Genomic DNA, 21,702 nt, shown 5'->3' with positions numbered 1-21,702 from the left:
GCCAGCTGGAGGAGGAAGAGCTCTGAGCTTTCAACACAGGTCTCTGGGAAGCATCTTCTCCAGCTGCAGCTCCTCCTCAGTCCATCACCTGTGAGCAAAAGCCTCCTGCCCCAGGAGCCTCCTGGCGCTGAGGTCAGGGTGAGCAGGTATCGGTACTCAGCATCAGCTCATCCTGGTGGTGCCTGCCCTGATGCGATGTCTCTGCGGCCGTCCTTTCCCTTCTCCACCCTCGCTCGTGCACTTTGCATCTCCCCAGTAATCTGCTGCTGGAAAAAAAAAAACTTTCTGCTCTGGTCCAGCATGGGACCCATGGTCCCACAGGACTTTGCCTGCATTGCTGGGAGACCTTCAACCAGCCCTGGTGCTGCCTGTGCCCAGATGTGTTCAGGTTGCACTTGGAAATGTAGGGCTGGGATGTACTGGAGGAATTGAAAATGATGGAAGATGGAGCAGAACTCTCTAAAAATACCTGAGAGGAGGCTGCAGTGAGGAAGGCGTTGGTCTCTTTGTTCGGGTGACAAGTGATAGGGTGTGAGGAAACAGTCACAACTTGCACCAGAAAAGGTTTAGGTTGGACATCAGCAAGAATTTCTTTATGGAAAGGGTCGTCTTGCATTGGAACATGCTGCCCAGGGAAGTGGTGGAGTCCCCATCCCTGGAGGTATTTAAGAGATGTGTTTGTGGCACTGAGGGACATGGCCTAGTGGTGGGACTCGGGGTCAGGTTGATGGTTGGACGTGATGATCTTGAAGGTCTCTTCCAACCTAGGTGATGGTGTTCTATGTTTCTATACAAGTGATCCCACAGCGCTGCCTTGTTAATGAAGTTCTTGGTGCGTATAGCTGCCAGAACATAGGCAGAAGATGAACAGATTCTTCAAGGGGTTTGTTTCAGAATATTTGATCTCCAGTTCCTCTTGTATGATACGGACTGTCATGCAAGCACCCCCTTCTTTAAAAGAAACTGCGACCTCTGATGCTCAGTGCTTTTAAAAAGAAGTTTTAATCTTCTATAATAGCTACATGACAGTTGAATAGTTGATAAAAGAAAAACGAAAAGTTACACATCTGCTTTTGTAGATTGTGGGGACATGACATTACAGATAAACATTATGAGCTTTAGCTTAATGATTTATTGAAGCTCATTTCTTCGTTTTATTGCGGCTTTCAGTCTTTTACTATGCAGCTGTCTGGTTTCCCCAGAGAATGGAAGACTAGCTCAGAGATATAAATCTCTGGTAATGATTTTAAATAGCTATCTATCTATATATAATAGGAGTCTTTTTTTTTTTTTTTTTTTTTTTTTTTTTTTTGCCCTGGGCATTCAATCATGGGATTAGGAGAGGGTAATCAATAATCCTGGATGCACAGCATGTTCTCACAGTGGTTAGCGCTTGTAATCTTGGGATGTGCAGAGCTATTGCCAAGTCCCCTCAGCATCTTCCAGCCTCTTGCTCTCTGTCCTGTCTCACTGGTCAGCATCTGGAGGCTTCCAGCTGCAAAGGTCTCTTCAAGAGCCTTTGCATGCAGGAGGAGATGACTGTTTTCCCCTTAACACTCGTTTGAGCAGTTGTCTTGGGCATCTTCTACATCAGTGGCAGAGAAAAGTGAAGGCAAAGCCATGCTGCAGCTGGCTGAGAGCACTGCAGTCCTTTGGAAACAAATGTTGAGTGTGGTCTGTATGCCAAGGAGGACCTGTTGTGAAGGAAGGGAGCAGAGGCAAACGTACCTGGGACCATGTAGTGAATGTGACAGATCTCTGGGCATTAGCCAGGATGCTCATCACCTGCTGTAGTTTGTCTGAACCAGCTGTGGAAGGACCCTTTTCATCACGAAAAGAACCTAGAGACCTCAGACCTAATGTTTCCTTCTCGTTTTTTCCCTAATCAGACCAGATGTGTTCCCACGACCGAGGTCCAAAGCCAGCAAATACAAGGTGTATTTGGATGGGAAGGGCAATTATGGCTTTGGTATCTGTCTTTTGCTTTGCACACATTAAAACCTAGTCTGTGTAGCCATTGATTTATCAGGAAATCGGTGATTTGGGAGATGAACTGTGTCTGCAGGGCCCTTAGCTATACTTTGCAACCCAAGCCTGGTGAATTGCTTGTTGACCCCATGTGCTCATCAGCTCAGAGACACTGGGGGACTTCTCCCTCTTTTTCCATCAGTGTAGCCAATTTTTGGATGGACACATCTGAACTGAGAAGGGCTGGCAGTAACACTTCACAGGTGAAATCCTGCATGGTACGTTTTAGCACTGAGCTAACTATTGTCATCTGCTCAAAGGCAGGTGTGGATAGCAAATAGGGCACGGTTATGATTCATGGTGCTGTTAGTGCAAGACCTAATAAATCTTCCATCCACCTTGTACTTAGTTCACATACTTGCTCTGGCTGCAGGGATTTATTCTTAGCTCTGCCTTTTTTTTTTTTTTTTTTTTTGAATTTCTGAGCCTCCATTCAATGAGAGCGGTAGGGAGATGCTCCCGAGTTGGAGTTTTCCTTATTTTGGTATCTTGCACGACTCCTCTTAAGCCACAGTGAGCTTCCTGGATTAATGCATGTTTGCTGTTTTCAGAAAGTCAGTAAATACTCATGACAAGAAGAAGATACCCTTTAGGTATTTGTCCATAGCTTCCTACTAAGCCTTCACAGGGATCTGCTTCTTCTGGAAGGAGTTTAGAGTGTGGTGGGGTTGAACCCAGCTGGTACGATGGGATCTCTTCCATCTGCTCTGCTATGGGATGCAGTTTTATGGTGACGAGCCCGATCGGGCTGGTGGCGTGTTCCTTGAAGTAGGCACTTGCTGACTCATGAGCAGAGAGGCAGGAGTGGGGAAATACTCTGCCTGCCAACACATCGTGCACTCATACAGTAACTGTGGCAACCCAGCAGTGCTGCCTGTCAGGGGTGCCCACTACCTGTCTTTTTTCATTTCAAAAAAGAGAGAAAAGCCCTGCAACAAGAAGGAGGATGTCTTGCAAGGCTGATTAAAACTGCTCAAGCTGGTCTGTGGGAGTCGCGCTGGGTTTTCTCTTTGTTTCATCCTTCCCTGCCTCTCTCCCCACGAGCTGCCCAGGAGTTTGGACATCCCCCCAGCCCCTGACCTTATGTCGACACAGACCAAATTATTCTTCTCGGTTGCTCCTCCGTCGTCTCCTGTGCTAATTACTGCTCTGCAAATCTACCCTCTGGTCTGATTTCTAAATTCATCCAGGAGGCTGAGCAGCTCGGAGGATCTGCTGTAAACACGACTTATCCGGCAAGCAGTAAAGCAGCTCTCGAGTTCTCCGAGGAGAATTAAGCCTCCATGAAAGAGGCTGTCTGTTGGGCAGCTGGTTTTATCAGTCTGCCTTGCAGATTAAAACATGCCCCGATGTCTTCTCTATCAAATCAGGAAGAAAAAGAAATGTTCTCGTTACCAGGTCCCTGGGTGCGTGTTAATAGAGAACTAATTGACCAACCATCAGTCACTCATGCTCCTGGAAGGGCAGGACCCATGTGCAGCACTCACAGGAGCACGACCTGTGCCTTTTCTCTTGCTGACAGTGGTTTTTAGCCTCCTGCTTACCAGGGGCAGGAGCTTGCTGCCATGTTCAGAGCCCTGGCTGCCATGCCAGGGATGTGTCCGTGTCCCGTGAAGCGGGGTGCGCTGTGGGGCCTGCATTGCTTTAAAAAGGAAAGGTTCACAGCCCTACTGTCCCAGCTGCTAAACACATGCTTTAGTCTGACGTTCCCCCCTAAACCTCTACCTGAGACGGCTGTGGGGTTTCTGTCTGGGCAGCAGAAGTCCCCATTTCAGGTTTGAAGGCGTTAATTTAACCCGCTGGCCCCAAATCGGTCGGGGTCCATAGGGAGGCCTCGTGGGTAGGCCGTGCGCCTCCCAGCTCCACGGGTCACACGCGTTTGGGTGGCGGGGTGGCTTCTTGTGACTCGCCAGGCTCTTGTGGTGGGAGTGCTGAGGGGTTTGAGCACTGAAAGTGACTTTGGAAGAGTTAAAGAGAAGGAAACTGAGGTGCTTGCAGGCTAGGCCTTCGCTGTTATTGTGTGTACTAAAGTACAAGATTATAATGGCAGATAAAAGGCTCAGCTTAAGGCTTTCGTACAAAGAAATATGAGATTTTAGACTAAAGTGGAAGCCACATAGATTGTATCTTTCTTGCGTTCTAGTCCTGAGGTTGATACATGACTTCACTCGTTACCTGCTTTTAATTTTTGCCAGCTTATCTTCTTGCTACATAAGAATAATTTCTTTCGTTTTGATTCCCTTTATATTGCAATGCCAAAAACATCCCCAGCTTTTTTTTTTTTTTTTTTTTTTCAATCCCTATAAAACTAAACATCTTCTATTCATACAGATGTCTTTGACATAAACCCTGCTGCTACAGTTGCTCTTGTATTGGAGCCCTTTTGCTTTACAGCATTGTCAAGCTCAACTTAGGGCTCCCCTGTGTCCTAGACACAGTAACCCCACTTCAGCACCTAAATGAATGTCAATCCAACACCTAATGAACATGCAGGTCTTACTGGGCTGAATGTTTGTACTTATGAAGTCATGTACATACATGCTGGAGCTTACGATACCAACATTTTCCTTGACACCCCCTGACTGATTCGTTGATAAGACTCTTGGTTAGTCTAATCCCGGATTAAAAAAAACATCTCTTACTAAACATGGCCTTAAAAACACAACCAGGATCATTATCAGATAAAAGCGACCCCTTCTATAATGCAGAACAGTTGGTTTAAGAAGTGGAAGGATATTTAATACAAGATTTTGATCCGCCTATCTGCTGTAGAACAAAAATTTCTCATTACTTTCTATGAAATCTTGTCCTTTTTTTTTTCCTTTTCTTAATTGTTACGAGTGTACAACCTGGATGGATGGATCCGGGCAGCAGAGGTTGAGCTTAGGACCTGTAGGATGTAAAGCCATGAGCAGATGGTGTCTGGGCTAAAACATTTATCAGTTAGCTCAAAGCCAGTAACAGATTCCTAACCCTTACGAAATGAGCAGGAGAGTGTGACCAGAGGGAAGTTTCAAGCTAAAATGTACAAAAATAATTTTGTAAGCTTAATCTGCATGCTTAGTGGCTTGGGCTGAGAACAGGAGGTACTATGGTGCATGGTTTGAGTCTCGGTAAGCATTTCTGGTGTTGGGTTGGAGGGAAGAACAGCGTTTACCCTTCCTGTTGATTTATCTTTGTGTTTGGTAACCCTCTGTGCTGGGAGCAGAAACTGGGGGCTGCTTCCTCTGCACTCGGATGCAACTCGAGTGCCTGGTGCCTGCATTTGAGTGTGGAGAACTCACATGCCGAAGGAAAGTGAAAGAATTTTAGCGGTCCAGAGGTCATCAGTGTGTATGTATGCTCTGGGAGTTTGCTGTTGCCATTGCTGACTCAGCTATGGGGAGGAGGAAGATACGCTTTTCCTTTTCAAGAATTGCTTATCAAGCTGTTGGGAGAAAAACGAATTACTCTGGAGGTGGGGGGAGAGCCCTGAGTCTCAAAAAAGCAGGTCATGCTTACAGATAATTTCCTGAATAACTTCTAAAATCTAGGAGCTGTTCCAGCTCTATCCTGGCACTATAAAGCTAGCTTGAGGGCTGGTTGGGCAGAAGATTAAGGTAGGCAAGTGTTCATACACCACCACACTGAAGCTGTTTCTAAAGATGTGAGGCAAACCTTTAAGAGTATATTCAGCAGCTGCCATAGAAACTGAACAACACCGTGGCTGGTGTCGCTGGAGGGTAACTTGAAAAAGTGAAACACAGGATCATAGAATGGGTTGGGTTGTGTTGGAAGGGACCTTAAAGATCACCCAGTTCCAACCCCCTGCCATGGGCAGGGACACCTCTCACCAGACCAGGTTGCCCAAAGCCCCATCCAGCCTGGCCTTGAACACCTCCAGGGATGGGGCATCCACAGCTCCTCTGGGCTTACATCCACAGCTTCTCAGGGTACGTGTGCACTTTGAGGTCAGGGGCTCAAAAGTTTTGCAAGTTGCATCCAGGCACAAGCTCCAGATCTTCTCCCAGAGCTCTTGTTTGCGGTGCCTCTTCTGGAAACGCCAGCCCCATTCCTTGGAGCATCTGGGATTTACCATGGGACCTCTCCTTCGATCCGGTGCTGACCTGGACTGACCCCGCTTAGCTTGAGAGGCAAAACTAAATTGCAGCTAGGGGACTATGGGCCTAGTAAGCAGATCCTGAACAAAATTGAAGGTTGTTAAAGTGTCTAATTGAATTATTTCACTACAGGGGCATAGTGACTCATAGTGAAGCTAATCTCCTGCTGCTTTATCTTGACTGCAAAGAATAGATTGCTAGTTAAACATTTAAAGGTCACCGTCATAGAAATTGTAATAGTGTTGCCTTTTTTTTCCTCCCTCTGGGTGTTATGTCTGATGGTAGTAGGGGAAATTGGGCAAGATGCTCTTTGAAGGTCCATATTCTGAAGGTGAGGTGCAGCACACACATCCTTCAAGCTCACGCTGTGCAGCTCAATGCATTCATTTATGAGAGAAGCCAAGCTGAAAAATGTTACCTTGGCTTTGCACAAACGTCCTCAAAAACACCACCAGTTGGATGTTGGCCTTCTGTGGAGAATCAAATCTGAATCACAGGTATTTGGGAAGTTCCCTGTTCATCAGAGGGAGTTCCAGGAGTGAAACTGGAGCTCAAGTCCAGTTCGGTAATCTGGATTTAATACATCTACGTGGGTCAAGAGCATCTTCTGGGAAACACGGTTGTTTTGCTCCTGTGAACTGAGAAGAGAGCAGACTGTTGTTTTTTTTCTAGAGTTAACTTGTCCATGAGGTTCAGCAGGGAAAACGTGTCACTTAGACGGGACTGTCCTTCCTACCCCTGCGGTCACTGAGGCGATGGTCAAGTTTTCATAGAGAGACAACTTGGCTCTTTGCCTGGCGGGTCCTCCCGTGCTCCCTGCTGTAGAAGAGCCATCCAGGTTGACAACGACGATGCTCTTTGCTAATCGAATGCTGGACTCTGCTTAAATAGCTTTCTCAGTGATTCACGCTGCTTATATCCCACGAGATTCACCGCTCTCGGTCACTGGGACAGGTGGTGTCCATCTTGGTGGCTCTCTGGGAGGAGGCTTCTGGTGGTGGTGAAGGAAAACATGAAGATAAAATAGCAGAAAACAATGCTGAAGCATCCAAACCTCCAGCTCGCTTGAGCTTGTTATCAGCAGTAAATTATCGCTCTGATTTAAATATAGATTTTGCAGGAAGTTTGTAATATTTTCCACATATGGATGTTTTATGGCAGGAAACGTATCCTGCTATAAACGAGGTGGCCTATTTTAGAGACCGGCTTGAAGACTGTGTGTGTGACTTAAGCCTTCCAAAAGCTTTTCCTTTAAAACTGATAGACTGCTGGCGTGTTTCAGGCTTGACCATTTCCTTACCCTTGGAAGGAGTCGCTGATGATGACATGAGGGAGCACAGCGCAGGAACAGCGCGTTTCCTTACAGCTGCTGAGATCCCTTACCTTGCTGGCCAACAGGCACATAAATCTGAGCAGAGCTTTCTTCGGAGGAGAGGTGCAGGTTACAGACGGCTGTTTTGTGATCTGCGGGGGGCGAGCTGTGGTCTGGCATCCCGCGGGCTGCTGGGAGCTGCTCCGTGTTGATTTCCCTCCTTATATCCATCTTTTTGGTGGGGTGGTCTCATGTCTGGTGGTTCTTCGTATAGGGGGGGAACAGCATCCTGCTGCAGATCCAGAGACCCATGGTTGTTTGTCTGCGTCTGCACTGTGTGTGAGGCTGTCCCCAGTCACACTTGCTGCAAATACACCACGTCACCTTGTCCTGAGAGCAAAGGAAGCTTCCTGTGACCCTGGGCACGTCACCCACTGGTGTGCTGCTGCCTGCAGAAAGCAGGCACCTCACTCAGGAGGGCCAGGTGGCTTGCCTGGCTTTCCGATTGACCTTTTACTTTAAATTTAATTACTTTTAAACAGGCAAATCACACAGCACTTTAATTTTTGGCCTCTGCCTGGTTGTGAGAGCATTGGTGCAGGGCAGGGCAGTGAGGAAGGTAGGACTCCACTCATCAGCAGGACTCCACAGAGGCTGCTGCCTGCAGGGACAGGCTGAAGGAAACTAGTGCCCTCTTGAAAAACAGCTTCTGCAAAAAAAAGATCCCTTCACCTTTCTGCAAGCTCATGCCTTTTTGATACTAACTTTTTCCCCCCTTTGCGAAAGGCAGTCGAACTTCAAAGGAAGCTGTGCCACACCGCCTGCTGTATGCACATTAAGTTGAAAGCAGGAATCCTCTCACATTCGGTTCTTGGTAGGAAAAACGTCCCTGGGGATCCTCGCTCTCCTCCTGCCCGTTGTAGTTGCTGACTTTACTTGCAGGAGCTGCCTGCAGTTAGGGGAAGGGGGGAGACGCTGGATGGGTAATTGCTGATGCTGATTTGTACCTATTTTGTGGCTTCAGTCAGCTTCTTAAGCGCTGTGAAATAGGTTTCATTTTGTTTTCCTAGCAGGTAACTTGCCATCTCTCTGGAGCTCAGTATGTTTCTTCATTATTTCATACCCACATTTTCCCCTGGCTCCCCTACATTTTAGCAGAGCTGGCACAAAGCATTGTTAGCAGGTACACGGGCACTCCTTGAGCATGGCTCCGTCTATATTAATGTTGCACAATTCGTCAGTCTCTGAAGGATTTTTAGTGCTTCCCATCTCCGCTGCTGCAGGATTTTGCCACATCTGGATAGTAAAACAATGCACGGCACAGAATATATCCCACGTGTACCGCTGTTTTGTCGTGTGCTGCCAACTGAGGTGCCTTGTTCTTGCTTTATTGCAGCCTGTCCCGCGAGCCGTGCCTTTCACAGCCTTTTGATTCTTTTGGAAGCGGCCGGATTAACAAGACTAAATACTTTCTTTGGGCATTTTCTTTTTCTATTTCCTTCTTAACTATAGAAATTTTGCTTACATCAAGACCCAATTACACCGCCCTTCCTCTCGTACCAAAACCCAGCTCTTTGGGGGCTGTCTTTTTAATTGTCTCATCTATTCTCCCTACTTTAAACAAACTGTTAACAAAATCTAGGCTAGAGCCTATTTGCGAGCGGCTGTATCTAAAACGGATTGCAGCTGGACAGATTAAACGTGGCAATTATTTTTTTGCTGAAGGCATGCCCTTGAGTTCGCTCGGGATGAGTGACAGCGCTGGTGCCTCCGAAGACAAATTCCGAGATAATCGGCGCCCGCGCGAGTGCTGCATTGCAGTTCTGGGGAGCTTACGTCACGGGCAGACGCTCCGGCAGCTGAAATGCTCCTCGGGAGCCTGGGGAAAGCGTGGCTTTAGTACCGTGGTGCGACACATCTCATCACCTGCGGTTTCTGGGCCTCTTACCCCGTGTCTCGTGCTCTCTGCACAGCGCAGGCTTAATCAGCTGCTCGCAATTTGTTTTAAAGCTGCGTAGAAAGCTGAAAGTGTTTATGCCATTACAGGGTTTAGGTTTGGAGGGGTTTTTAATCCTCCTTTTTGTGTTTATATATATTTGGACTTGCACGTACCATGCTGTGGTTGGAGCTTTTCCACCGTTTGAACCTGTCTGCTTTAATTAGCAGCTGGCCTCGCCTTATTCCTGGATGGGTGGAAGAGGCGCGACCAGCCCTGGTGTCGGCGCGGTGTGTGTCTGGCTCTGTTGGCAAGCAGTTCGCATCCATTTTTCCACAGATCACCTGGCTTGGCAACCTGCAGATGTTGAAAGCGTTGGGTACTGATGCTTGAAATAGAAATGGACTCTGAAGAGGGTGTGGGATGGGAGGAAATAAATCAGAAGCTGCTGTTGCATTGGAGGTCTATTAAGACTGATGATAGGTTGTGCTCGCCAGAGCGTAACTTCAGAAGCTGACCATATTAAAAATGAGCACATTAAATAATAATAAAAAAAAAAAGATCGAAAACCTTGCTTGTATCATCTTATTAAGGCTCATTCTCACATCTGACCTGCTGTGGTACCCAAGTTAGTTACTAGGCCAAGTGTTCCGCTGGTGGCTGGTACAGATCGAGTCTCTCTGATACAGGTTGTGCCTGGCCTAGAAATGATGTGAAAAACGTCTGTGCATTTTTCTTTTTAACTGCAATTTTGAATTTGCAGAGGTTTTGGCCTACATTGACTCTAGGATGGCCAGGAAAAGGATGGGCTCTGAGGAGCAAGAGCGGGATCTCGTTGTTAAACCCCTCCTCAAGAGCTGCCTGCGCTTCACTCGGGGGCAAAATGATGTGAGGAACTTTGCCCTCTTTCAAGGAGCTCCCCTTAAATAAAACCCATAAATTCCTTTGGTGTTGAAGAATTCAAGTGCAGGTGACCTGTTGGTGGGTGCGTGGTGAGGAACTGCTTTGCTCTGTATTGCATCCGATGGCAGGGAGCGGCTGTACGGCTGTAGCTGGAGGCTACACACCATCGCCTTGAAAAACACGGCTCGGGAAGCTCTGCCTTAATGCATCGCCACCTGCCAGGGTAAGGCAGGCAGCTCGGTAACTGCCTCTCTCATTTCAGAGCCTTTCTCTTTTCTCTAGACCATATTTCTCCCTTTTTTCTCTAGACCGTATTTCTCGCTGCCTTCCAAGATTTCTGCCTTTCAGCCTGGGCCAGGGCTGAGCACGGTGGTGAGCAGCAGATGGATCTGAGTCAAGCTTATGCTTGGGGATCTGGGACCAGAGCCCAGGTCTCAAAGCTTCCAAACCCTGGGCACTCTCACAGCAGTCAGTGAAGGAAAATCTCATAATCTCTCTAGCTTGAATTTTTCACAAGGCCTGTTTATTACGAAGGGCTCTTGAGAACACATGGTGAGTTGACTTTCTGTTGGGTGTTGCAAGGCTTTTCTCCCCCAGCGTGTCCAGCAAAGTGTCACAAACGTGGGATTTCTCAAACTAACCACGTGCAGATTTGTGTGTGTTTGCAATCTGTGAGTAAACCGTCCCTCGTGTTGACCATTATCAGAAGAGGTGGGTGAAGTGATGGAGGGAAGAGAAACCTTTTGTGTAACAATACCGCTGTGAAATGTGGGAACGAAATGTGGGAATATAGGTTACACGGTGCTAAATCAAGGTGGTCTCTGGGGGCAGTAGTTAATAAATTCTGACTAGGAGGTGACCCTTTCTGAGCACCGTCCTCTAAACTTTAATTTATATGCTAGTCCTGCGCATTACGGTGCTTAAAGCCCAGGTCAGAAATCCTCCATCCAGCTTTGACAGATCCTTTTGTCTTTAATAGACAAATTAATAGCAATAGATCAGGGCCAACCGTGTGTTGTAGGTGAGGGTTGATGAGGTCTGCTTGGAAGAACAAGGGAGCATCCGAGCGTGCGAGGAGCTGTGAGGCTTAGATGGATTTCCTGCATTACCAGAAATGTCAGATGACCAGCTGCATGGTTCTGTGCTCTCAGGCTAAAATCAGCTTAACCTTAAAGCATTGTGAATTCATTTTTTGAGAAACTGTGAGAAATACAGAGAAAGTAAGTGTGCATAGGTGCATCTGAAAACGTTCATGCTTGAGCTGACTGCTTTTTGCAGGTGACCTTTAATTGGGCTTGTGTCGTTTTGAAAATACCACCATGTCATTTTTTCCAAATTGGGGTGTGACAGTGCTGTTTTATGTGCTGAAGGTGCATGTTTGAATTCCTTTGGCATCAAAGCTTTTACTTTGATGAGACAAATAAACGTTTTCCACGTGAATTTACAGTGTTACGTGGATTAAGCAGTGTCAGGGGAGTGCAGCCTCCCAACAGGCGCTTGGAAAAATGTAGTTTTGAACTGCTGAAACAGTGAACTCTGGTCTTCAGATAAGGAAAACAGTTTTGACAGTGGCACTAGTCAGCAACTGTAAGAGGAGCCAGGTATCTTGTTCCATAGTGATGCTCAGAGCCAGACTGGACGAGCCACCAGGAACCTCCTCGAAGCTGGCCCCATCTTGAGCAGACCACACGGCCTCCCGAGCTCCTTCCCAGCTTGAGCTGGTTTGTTTCTGTTTTTTCTCTTGAGATGCTTCAGGAAAGGACAGTTAACCCAACACTTTGCACCAGTATTTGGAAGGGAGCAGCTTGGACCCATAGGCTTTTCTCTGGTGTAATCCCCTCCTGCTCCTCTCGTAGCGGCTGTGGCTTGGGGGGAGGCACAAAAGGTGCTTTGTGCTGCAGCGAGGCAAAGGCTAAAGAGATTGACAAGCAGCGCTGCAAAGCAACTTCTGCCGGCTCAGGACAGCTTCTGCTCCCCTTTCAAGGCTTAAATTTCAGGATTTGCAAAGACTTGTTCTTAATTTGTCTTTGTTTTCCTTCTGTCTCTTGATTTCTAGTCTTTTCCATTGTCTCAAACCTCGATTTCCTGAAGCTTCTTGCAGTTGTTCTTACCGAGGGAGGTTGGGTGATATTTAAACCTTGCCCTCCTTGCACATATGTTACAGACCTGGTGTGCATTGCATGTGCGTGCATTATAGCAGGAAAGTACAGCAAAATTATGTGCATCTGCTGTCCCAGCAGTCCGAGACCAGCTCACTAAAGTCCAGCGGGGCCTCTTTAGAAGAAGAAATCCAGTTGCTCTGTCCTCACAGAAAGAGATAAGCACGTGCCTGGTATTTGCACGCCAATCAGCAGTGCTGAGTGTCTTGCTGCACGCCAGAATGCCATGCTTGCAGTGCTGAACAACTTTGCAGCTTCATCTGATCTTTTCTACAAGATGTGCTTGTTTCTTTTACTGAATCAGAGCACTCTCGAAGCTTTTCTCCTGCTGTACTCTTCATGGTTTAAGCAGGCACACTTCAGGTTCAGCATGACAGCTTGGATTGTTTGGAAGGATTTGTGGGATAAGCAGGAGTTTGCCTGCAGAGCACAGGAATCTGTGCATGCAAAGCAGCCAAAGATCCGGGGAGCATAGTGGTGTGTTTGTTAGCTGTCTGACCTGAGCTGCGAGCAGCCTGGTACATGTGTGGAGCTTGCATCACTGCAAGTAAAGGAAAAAATGCCAATACCTTTTCTAAACTCAGAATTTAGACTTTGCTCTGAGTGTGCGCTTATTGAGTGTATGGCCAAAAGTGCAGAGTTCTGGCCTCTCTGTTTGGAGATGATCATCTTCGTTTCACTTTCTGTAACAGGTGGAGTATTTCCACCCCCACTTTTGTTTTTCTTTTAAAGCAAGATCAGTGTTGTGTATCAAATTCCTTCATACTGTTGGCTTAAGCAGCCAGCTGGTGTCAGACCCATGTGGTGATACTCTCCCTTGTTTTTGTGAAAACTCATTATATCAGTGAAAGGTTGATGAAGCTGAAGTTGGAAATGAGCAGGATGCTGCCAAAAAATAAAAGGGCATATCAGCGAGGACAAAACTAACTGTTTGGGGGCTGACATGATGAACGGCACAACAACTGTAGATACAGCACTGGGCAAAACGAGCTTGGGGGCAATCTGGGTGATTGCAAACACCAGGGCCTTGGACTCATGTCCTGTCATCATCTGCCATTCAAAGCGATGGGCAGGTTCTCCATGCTTCTGCTGATTTGTCTCCGCAGTTTTTGAAGGAAGAGTCTGAAAAGACTGTGTAGTCTCCAGTCTTCCACCAGGCTGTGTTGAAATGAGTTTGGATAAATAAAATCGTGAATAAATCGTGAGGGATGAAGTTGAGTCAGGAGTATCTCTCTTTGGAACACACAGGGCAGCTGCTGTGGGAAAGTACCAGAAGGAGAATTTACTGCCTTGCGAAGCCCCCTCATGTACCAGTTCATGCAGGTATTGCTAGCATTGGGTGAGGGCAGGAGCCTGCCCCGTCAGGAGGGCAGCCATCCCTGACGGGGACAGTAAGGCACTGTGCTGGCTTCCGTGTGCCCTGGGCCTTCTGACGGGTTGCTGTCACCGTATCTCAGCATCTGTAGGCGAGACATTACAGCCTTTCTCTAAATCTTCTTGAACTTATAATGTCTTAAGGCAGCTTTACGTGATTTTGGCCTCCCTGCCTCCCTCCGTGATCCTCCCCTCTGTTCACCAAGTCGTGCTCTGCTGGAAGAAGTGACAGCGGTGTAAAAATAGCACTGCCTTGTTCTGCAGATCTGCTTGCTGTGGGGTTTCAGTTAGATCTGCTGACTTGGATTTAAAAATATATTTTTTTTTTCTTCTGCTTTTTGCACCTGCTTGTCCTGGTCGCGCTTCATTTTGTGTTTTGGAGGCAGCAGCCATTTGGCCGTAGCTGAAATAGATCCTTGCAGGGCTGCCATCAGCAGCACAGGTGGTTGGGAGACCTGAGCGAAGGAGCTTTTGACTTCTGGACCTAGAGGTGTTTGCCAGGCTGACAGCTCAACTCAACGTGAAGAAATACCTGTCGGCTCCTCACGGTCTCGGTGGAGGCTGCAGGTTCAAAAGCACAGCACGCGTGATGTGAGCGCGCGGTGGAATTGCACTCAGTGTTCCAGCCCATTTGCTGTAAGTGTATTATCCCTTCCCCTCATTGAATGTTGCTGCAGTCTAATCAGATTACATTGCAGTTCAAAGCTTCGCCCAGACGAAATAAAGAGCTGTACTTCAGAAGAACACAGGGATTTTGAATTACTGCCTTCTTCACACGTCGCGCTGACATTAAATGTTCATTTAGAGTCGGATTCACGAAGGTACTGAGATCAATGGGTCTGGCTATCTAAAAGGTTTGAACTGAGCCTTCATCTTCTGGCCATCTGGAGCACACAGTGAGCGTGTTCCTGGGTGCAGCGAGCCGAGCATCCCTGCCTCTTTTCTGCCTCTTTTCCTTAGACCCGGCCCAGCTTGTGCCTCGGGTCCGGCTGCTGCCAGCAAAATGAGAACGAAACGGCACACGGGCTTGGCCTCGTGTTCTTCAGCAGCTTCAGGAATACCCTTTTCATTATAAAGAGGCCTTTTTATTAGCACATACGTTTTTTTGGAGAGAGTTTGAGGTTGATGACTCATGTTGCCTGCCTCCCGTAAGCCGTTAGTGGGTGTAGCATTTGGCGTAACGCAGTTGGGTCTGCTCAGGTTAAGGCTGTTAGGTGTGCGTAGCTGTTCACAGGGTGATTTCAGAAATGTGACTGACTGTACATTAGAAGAGAAATGGGGAAAAGGTATGGACAATAGTAGTGGCCACAGCTTCGTTGTGAATGCAGATGTTGACTAGACCCTCTAGTTTTCAATAAGGGAATTATTTGTATTCCAAAAAATAAATGTAAATAATAGTCCTTGGAAAACACAAGTGTGGTATTTGCTCTTCGAAGCAAATCTGTTTCTAATGATGCTGTATCTTTGTGGCATTAAAACCTTGCAGTGGAACTTTGCATTCAGAAAAGCTAGAAACAGGCACCTGCAAGGAGAGAGGGATATCCTGAAAGAAATCTCCAGATTTAGTAACAGGGAAGCCCTTCTGCATGGACCGTTCCTGCTCTCCAGTACGATGTCACAGTTCAGTGATGCATCTTGTATCTTGGAAGTTGGTGAATTGGTGACAGACTCACTAATTTCTCCCAATTCAAATCACTTCATCCAGCAATAACTTGATGCAAACCTTCCCAAAGCATTTCTAGCCACCTGCATGTGTGATATGCCTTTTTTTAAAAGTGGAGGGCAACATATGAGCTTCTCTGCGTGACTTGAAGGTTGACTGAACCCAAATTGTCCAAAGATGATAGCAGGGCTGGTTTGTGACCATTTTTAATGTGCCTGATGGACCGAGAAGAGCCTGTGCAGTGAACTCTGTGTGCACGGCTGCAATTCTGACCCTGCTTGTGTAATGGCAGCCCTCGTGTCAATTCCCATGGGGCTGGGCTTTGCCCTGTGTGCCCTGCTAGGAGAACAGCTGGGGCAGGCAGAAATGCTGCTGAGCAGGGGAATGAGCTAGACCAGAAGTCATAAGATCTTTTGTGCACATCCTTTAATGTACTGACTGGAACGTGGTCATGGGCTGCTCTCAGGACTTCTGAAGCTGGTTGCCAGGGCAGGCTGTGTGCTAGGGATATTCCTTTTGCCTTCTGTGCTGCCTCAGGCTGCTTCTTCCTCCTTTAAAATCAATGCAAATGCAATTTAAGATCCTGCTAGTCTCATCCGTGAACAAATTCTAGTGTCTTCTGCAAAAGAGAAAATAAACTACCTCATAGATTTTCTTCTTAGGATCATCTGGGCTACGTGGACTTCTAGCTAACGTGACAAGTTCATATCAGGCTTCTATAAATAGGTTTTCCAAGTGGTGTACCCAAAAGAGCACTGTACAGAAGCCTGCAAAACACTGCAAGCAGTCTTTTCCTTGCAGTGACAATGACAGAGCTGCAGTACACGACAATGGTCTGCCACAGATTTTCACTTTTATTAAATTGAGTTACTCTGAAACACTGAGGTGACTTTGACCTTGAGTCTACGTTTGTAGGTCCAGTCTTCTTAGAAATATGTCTGAATTGAAGCATTTTTTTTAAATACTTCACAAAATGATTTTTTTAGCTGGTTTTGAGCAGCAACCTTCAAGACTTTGCCAAGTGCTGCTCAGAAGGCTTTTATTGTAGGAATAAAGGTGTCCTGTTTTCTTTTCCTGCTTGGCAGATGCTGAACAGCATCGCTCTGTTGTCGGCAGATCTTGGTCCGTTTTCCAACTTCAAAGCCTTACCTGGAAGCCACTGACTCACTGAAACATGAAGTGCTACCATAGCTCCCATTTTAGGTTTCTGTCCCAGTGATGCTGCTTACAGCCCCTGTGCAGATCACTTTTAGGCAAAAGCCCTCCTTTTTTTCCCTGTCTGCTGTGACACCCTGGCACCGATCCCATCATCCTTGGGTTTCATCGCGGCATCTGCATAAACAGTTGTGCAAGATCAAGGTGCATGCCCTCTGTAATCAGTGATGGAAACTGCTTGCTCTTCTAACAGCGTGAGTTTGTACAAGGGTTGAGTAATGACCATTAGCTTGAATGTCCTACTGTTAGTCTTCCTGTCATAGCCTCTGTGTTCAGAGGTGTATTTAATAATCTCACCTCTGTTCAGCTCCTGCTTTAATCTTAATGGAAGCCTCTTCAGATAACTTTGAAACGGCAAAAGTATTACACCCATTTTTCATCATTCTCTCATTTTTGGAAAAGAGGGAAATGGCTGGCGCATTTGGACTGTGCCCTGGAAGATAAAGATGAGCTGGTTAATAAGTTGGAGCCTTAAAGGCTCTTCCTGAAAGGCAGTCATCTTGTGAGCCTGCTGGGGTTGCTCAACAGTGAAGCAAGAGGAGGAAGATAAGAGGTCGATTGTAGGGAGTTGTTTGGCGTACACAGAGGCTGTGCAGTCGTACAGCTGCACATTTCATCAAATAGTCATTTCCTTGGTCTATGATCATTATTAAGTACAAACATAATGATTCTAATAAAACAATTGAGTCTCTTCGCTACAGTCTCTCCCTGTTGTCTCTCTGCAACGTTGAATGACAAGCACGCGTCAAAGAAAATCATTTATGCCATTATAGTGGCCTCATTGTAGTGCCATGGTCCAAAGGTTTTCATTTAATTATCTTATATGGAGACTGTTTTTGGTCTTTCGCAGGCTTAGGCAGGAGTAGGAAAAAGAGGGAAAGTGAGAGCAAAAGCATGTTTGCCTTGCAGAGCTGCCTTTTACTTATGAGAAACGTCCGATGTTATCACCCACTTTCTGATCAAATTTGACAGGAGCATTTTGTTAAGCCACTTTCTGTGAGTGGGAAACCTGATGAACATGGCTCTAGTCTCCAGTTTCAAAGTATTACTTTACACCGTTCCCAAGCATTGTTTGCCTTAATGGATGAGTTATTGTAGATGTCAGAGAAGCAGATAATTCATAGCCTCATTTTATAAACAGAGAGCCCAAAGCACAGTAATTTAACTTGAATAGCTGCAGGGCAGTGAATAGAGCCCAGGTCACCCACCCAGCATACTTCTAATTTGATGAAAAGTCTGCTAATCTGGCCTCTGTGTTTATCTTCAGGACATTGTAACTACTGGAAAACGTCATGAGTTTTTGAGAGGGACCTGCCTGTAAGCAGCGTGGAGACGGGCTGTACTTAGCCCACTCCTGATGCAGTGCTGTTCCAGGTGCTCAGTTGGCCACTAGCTCTGTGTTGATAGCACGAGTTATCTCTGTTTGGCTTGCTACCTATTTCATGGCTCTATCCTTGAGTAAGTGGGCAATTGGTCACTGCTGGACCCATTTTCTAAGATAAGCCATAAGCGAGTTTGAAGGCTGAGGCAGATTTCTTACAGCTCTGGCAATAAACATCTTACTGGATTTTGAGGGCTCTTTTGTTTTGTACTTGAATACCAAGCTGCACATCCAATACAAGGACTTGTGCTCACATTAATGCTGCTTGTAAGGTCAGTCTCTGTAGAGTGTGCGGGTTGGCAACCCTTTCATTCTGCGAGTTAACCACTGCTGTAAATGCCGAGTGATAATTTATAGAAAGCATATGTTACTCTCGCTCACCAGGGCCGGCTGGCTGGAACTGAGTAAAAGCAGCAAGTCCAAACTACCCTCCCGCATTATGTTTGGACATTTTCAAACTGCTGCAGTGGTACAAAATGGTTTCCTTCAGCCAATTATGTAGCCAGCTGATCCTAGCCCTCAGAAAACGGGAGCACTGGTGCCGTGTGGGTTGAGATAAACCCTGTGCACCGCACGTGATCCTGCACAGGTGGCTGAACGCTTCAGCAACAGGCCCGGTGCTCAGCTGGAATACATCACCATGTGGCCAGAGGCCTGCAGTTCCCATTTTTTGCCTTCTCAGGTAGCATTTTAATTCTTTTCAGATAACAGGGTTGGGAACGGTGAGGTAAAGCTCTGTTTAACTGCGGAGCTGTTGGCGTGCTTCAGTACGTTGCAGCAGAGCGGTGTGTTTCAGGCAAGGGAGGAGGTGGGCCTGTACTGCCCTTCCTTTGGTCTAGGGGCTGATTTTTAACAAGGGACTGCTTGAAGCCCCCGAGAACACAATGTTTAGTTACATCTAAGGAGATGAGACTTTGAAAGGCTGCTGCTGCTGTTTTGTCACTCAGAAACCCTGCCAGAGGTGATCTGAAGGCCCTGGGCTGTCACACCTATGGAGGTGCACAGGGACACCTGGACATGGTTCCTGCCTCTGCGGAGCCAAAGAGCGCCTCCAAAGGGACCCTTGCCAAGGTTTCTATCTCCTACACTTAAACAGAGTCTGGGAACATTGAACATTAGCTTTCAAATGGGAATTAGAAGCACACAGCGGCTCGATGCAGCCCCGCTCCCTGGTGCTGCAGCTTTCAGGGCACCTGCCCCCGCCGCGGCATGCCCATTAGCTGCCTGTCGCCGTGTGAGATGGCAGCGGGCTGCGAATGAGACGGCCGCGAGGAATAAAAACAAAGCTCGCTACTGTCTGCGTCGAACAGCATCGCAATTGTTGTGGCGAGAGGCTGCGTGAAAACTAAATGGTCCCATAGCAGGAGGAGCACAGAGGGTGGCTGGGAAGCCTCTACAGGGGATGTGCCTTCTCTGTGAGCCTTACTATGATAATTTGCGGTACTGCAGAAATCTCATTTCCAGGATGGTTAAACACGGTTTGTTTTTCTCATGGAATCACAGAATTATTTAGGTTGGAAGGGACCTTAAAGCCTGTCTGGTTCCATCCCCATGCCATGGGCAGGGACACCTCCCACCAGACCAGGTTGCCCAAAGCCCCATCCAGCCTGGCCTTGAACATCTCCAGGGATGGGGCATCCACAGCTTCTCTGGGCAACCTGGTCCAGTGCCTCACCACCCTCTGAGTGAAGAATTTCTTCCATATACCAAATCCAAATCTACCCTGTTTAAGTTTAAAACAATTCCCCCTTGTTTTGTCCCTGTCTGCCTGTGTTTTTTGTTCATTTATTAGCACGCTTGATTGTAACCAATAGTGATTTTTGCAGAGGAACAGGAATCCTTCGTTTTCATTGCCATTTCTAACAGTTGTGTTCCCCAGGGCTGCTTTGGGGCAAGTTGAGCTCATAACCTAGGTGCAGGAGGGATTTGCACTGGACACGGCACGCTGAGCAGTACCCCCAGCAGCACATACTTGACCAGAGCTGGTGCTTTGTGAGTTAGGATCACCTTGCTTATCCTCTTGAGTGGTGGCTGATTCCCTGTAAGCCTCCTCACGGGATGTCGAAAGCAGGTGATGTTAAAACAGAGCCTTGGCACCCCATCCCACTCCCCTTGCCTGCTCCAGTGACCAAGCTGGGTGCCGGCCCTGCCTTCCTAAACTTCCCAATGGCACAGCTCCTTCCCCCTCCCATTCTGCTTCTTAAATCCATTTTCTGTACCACCTTGTTTCCAAACGGAGCATTGAAGCTTTTCAAAACTGTTCTTACTGTTTTCCTTCATTTTGTTAGAGGCATTTTTATTCATGGAATAAAATTGCCATCTTAAATTTCCATGCTCTTGTAAACACTTATGGATAATATGAAGTTTTAAAAGCTGGGAAGAACCAATCTTCCCAATCAGAGGACTTTTTTTCTCTTGAATAACCTTTTTCTTCCAGGCTCTAGTTGTTCTTTTGTTTCTTTAACGAGCAAATATAGAGACCTAATTCTGCAGAGCTGGATTGCTGACCTTGCCCATCCATCTGTACTACTTGTTGAGTGGATATATTTATATGTTGGTTACTGGTGGTTCAGTTAAAATTTTGTTACTTTGCAGTTTCATATTAATAGTAACTGACCCTTGTTTCCTAGTGCCTAAAACACATGGTGCCTAATTTCCTATTTATTGTTCTAAAATGATTCTTCCTTGTTTCATACATTGTGTGTAGGAAAGCCATGTTAAATAACCATTGTCAGTCTTTAAAATTGAAGGGTTTCAGCAAGGTTTTCAGCATGACTTTTGCTTGAACTTGATTGACCATTGCTCTACTGATGGCTCTGGAAGTTTCTGGTTCATTTTCCTCTGTCTCTGCTGTCATTCTGCTTTAACTAAGCCTCCAAGTCACTTCTGCTTGCCAGTGTCTCCAGAAGAATGCCTGTCTTTCAGGACAGAGATACGCTTTTTACTGGGGACATTAGCCTGTTACCCCTTCTGCTATCTCTCCATTTTTCCTCTCCCCATCTTCTGTGCTGCTTCTTGGGTTACCACAGTCCATGGCAGCTTGTGCTTTCAAGTGCAGCATCACTGGAAGAGACGGGTGTGGAGCCAGGCTGGGTCCTGATGCTTTCCTCAGCCTCTGATATGCAGCGAGCCTGCTGCTCTTCCGTGTTCCCAAATAAGATTTCAAAAGCTCCTTATGAAAACACGAGCAATAGGGCAAGTGACAAAAGATTTTCTGTTTATCTTCTAGGACAATGGAAAATACCAAATAGCCACAATTTGTTCCAGTCAGTGTCTTTGTTCCAGAGCCATTTTGTGGGCACAAGATTCAATTCTGTAGGAACGCAGGAAGATGGTGACTTCTGTTTTCATGCTTACAAAAATAAATAAAATGATTAAAGTTATCAAGTTTCTCTACTAGAAAAATATTTTTTACTTGAGCGGTACCAAGTTCAGCATAAAAAAAAAAAAAAAAGGCAAAACCTTAACAAAGATATTTTCCTGTATGTTACAGCCTAAGGTTATTTTAGTAATCAAGTGAGCCTTCAGAGTAGATGATGATACCTTAACTGTTCCAGAGAATATTACAATTTGGAAAAACTTTGTACAGATGTTGATGTTTGTACCCTGAGAGTAAGAGATTTGGTTTGCA

General features: G+C 46.5%; 1 protein-coding gene and 1 long non-coding RNA gene across 18 annotated transcripts in view; one reads left to right on the top strand and one right to left on the bottom strand.

The window, feature by feature from the left end:
* Positions 1-21,702, top strand: part of MTSS1 (MTSS I-BAR domain containing 1) — a 123,206-nt gene that overhangs the window by 65,607 nt on the left and 35,897 nt on the right. The window lies entirely within an intron of this gene.
* Positions 1,000-1,842, bottom strand: LOC118162014. Its single transcript, XR_004748255.1, has 2 exons — positions 1,729-1,842; positions 1,000-1,650 (listed from the first exon to the last, which is right to left on the bottom strand). It is a non-coding gene; the product is annotated as an uncharacterized LOC118162014 (long non-coding RNA).

The sequence above is a fragment of the Oxyura jamaicensis genome, chromosome 2 (genome assembly GCF_011077185.1).
Source record: "Oxyura jamaicensis isolate SHBP4307 breed ruddy duck chromosome 2, BPBGC_Ojam_1.0, whole genome shotgun sequence".
In the NCBI taxonomy this organism is placed as follows: Eukaryota; Metazoa; Chordata; class Aves; order Anseriformes; family Anatidae; genus Oxyura; species Oxyura jamaicensis.
Note: the sequence above shows the minus strand (reverse complement) of the source record. Positions and strands in the feature narration are given on the sequence as shown.